The sequence below is a fragment of the Ochotona curzoniae genome, unplaced genomic scaffold (genome assembly GCF_017591425.1).
Source record: "Ochotona curzoniae isolate NIBS_2020 unplaced genomic scaffold, NIBS_Ocur_1.0 contig_2754, whole genome shotgun sequence".
In the NCBI taxonomy this organism is placed as follows: domain Eukaryota; kingdom Metazoa; phylum Chordata; class Mammalia; order Lagomorpha; family Ochotonidae; genus Ochotona; species Ochotona curzoniae.
The window spans coordinates 12,854,466-12,856,515 of record NW_024465582.1 but is presented as its reverse complement, the minus strand read 5'-3'; the positions used below and the strand labels follow the sequence as shown (position 1 = coordinate 12,856,515).

The 2,050-nt window shown below is 37.3% G+C and overlaps 1 non-coding gene across 1 annotated transcript; it reads left to right on the top strand.

Annotated features, from left to right (window-relative positions):
* Positions 1 to 1,424: 1,424 nt before the first annotated feature.
* LOC121154679 lies at positions 1,425 to 1,586 on the top strand. Its single transcript, XR_005883576.1, has one exon. It is a non-coding gene; the product is annotated as a U1 spliceosomal RNA (small nuclear RNA).
* Positions 1,587 to 2,050: the final 464 nt, after the last annotated feature.

The following is a 2,050-nucleotide window of genomic DNA, read 5'->3' as shown; positions in this document are numbered from 1 at the left end:
AGGAGCTGGATTCTAAGCAGAGCTGCTCTGTGATAGGGCACAGGCGAAAAGCAGTGCTTAACCACTAAGTCGATGCTAGCCTTGAGGTTTCTCAAACAAAATTTATTCCCTTAGTGATAAGAAATACATACTTGTTAATATTACTCTATGCTCAAAAATTCATTGAGTTTAATTAACTTCTGATTTTAATTTTTAAATAAAATTGAAAATAAGGAAAAATATCCCCAGAGTATCAAGAAAGTGAGTGGAAAGTGAGATATTAATTCTTTAAGTGCCGAATCACTTTTCTTATTTTTAGTTTTCTGTGTGCTACTATAACATGAAGAAACAAATAAAAAACTAGACCTATATGTTATATGCAACACATTCATTCACTTAACACTATGTTGATAGATAATGGGCAATTATTGGTAGAGAATGGATGGGGGTGGAAGGCGGGGAAATGAAGTGGGTGGTTGGTTGGAGAATGGTAAATGATTAGGTAAGGAGTGGTTGTGTGGGAATGAAGTGGTGGGAGGAAGAATTTAAATGGGATGGTGTGTGGATTGTATGTATAAGGTGTGAAGTTGTGGAAGATGGAATGGCTTAATAGGAGGAGGAATTGGAGGGTGGGGTAATGAGAGATGGGTAAAGTGGGTGGGTGGGTGTGGGATGGAGGTATGAATATAAAAGACTTAAATACGTGAGGTGATAGAGAGAAAAAAGAGTTTAATGATGAGAATATGGTGTTAGTGAGAAGTAGTGAAGGTGGTTTAAAGGGAAAGGAGGTATGAGGGGGTTTTGGTGATGTGTTGGAAAGTTTAGAAATTTAATGAATGGTAGGGTGATTGGGGTTGGTTTGTAAGGAGAGGGTGTGTTGGGGTGGGTTGTTTAGTTGGGTTTGAGATTATATGTTGTAGGAGGGATATATTAGGGGGATTTGGAAGTAATGTGGATGGATGGGAGGGGAAGATTTGGTTTTTGTGGGTATATTGAGAAATGAATATAATGTTTGGTGGAGATGTGTAAATAAGTGCGTAGGTATAGAGGGTTTTGTTATGAATTCATTTTGAATTGGAAGTGGTGGAGGTGAGGTAGATTGACAACTGTTTAATTTTGGGTGATAGAGAGTTTATTGTTTGGTGGATGTTAGGTAGGTTAAGGTGTTGGTTTGGGATTAAAGGTAGGTTGTGGGTTTGGTTGGGTATCGTTAAGTGTAGATAGTGTATTTTAGATAATAATAAATAATGATTGGTAGGTTTTAGGCCAGCTCTTTAAGGGTGTAGGAAACTGTGTTTCTAAATGCGTGAGTGAAGTACATACTAGGTTGCTCCAAGTGTGTGGTTGAATCTAATGAAAAGCTGGGAAGTTTAAATGTAATTAGAAAAGGTGGCAGGATAAACAAAGAAGTAGTTGTCAAAAACAAGTGGAAATCTGTGGTTACTCTGATTAACTGGCAGGGGGATACCATGATCACGCAGATGGATTTTCCAGGGCGAGGCTCACCCATTGCATTTAGGATGTGCTTGCCCCTGTGATGTCCTCAAATGTGGGAAACTCTACTGCATAATTTGTGGCAGTACTAACTGCATCATTTTCAGTTAGAAAAGTTGATACTAGTCCTAATCCCAAGTCTACAGATTGTCCCAGTATTGTAAGTTTTGCCAACTAAAAAGTGATACACCAAAGTTAGAAATGCAGACGAAGGGAGTTCCAAGGAAAGAGATGAGCTGAATAAAATTTAGAGCAATAAAGAACTAAAAATCTCACTATTGGAGAAGGATTGATCTAATAAATCTTCAGATATATGAAAGGCTCTGTGAAAGTACGGTGATCAATATTTTTCTTATATTGAAGTCAGAACAAGGGAAAGTGGCCTTAATATTAAGTGTGATGGATTTGAATTAGTGAGTAACACAAAGTAATTTCTGACAGTGAGAAAGTTGCGATGAATCTCCCTTGAAGGTCTTCAGGAATGGATTATTTTCTGTGACTTTTTTTTTTTTACACTGCCTGAATAATGATTGAAAATGATTCAACTGATCCCTTTTCATGATCTCACTATACAAAA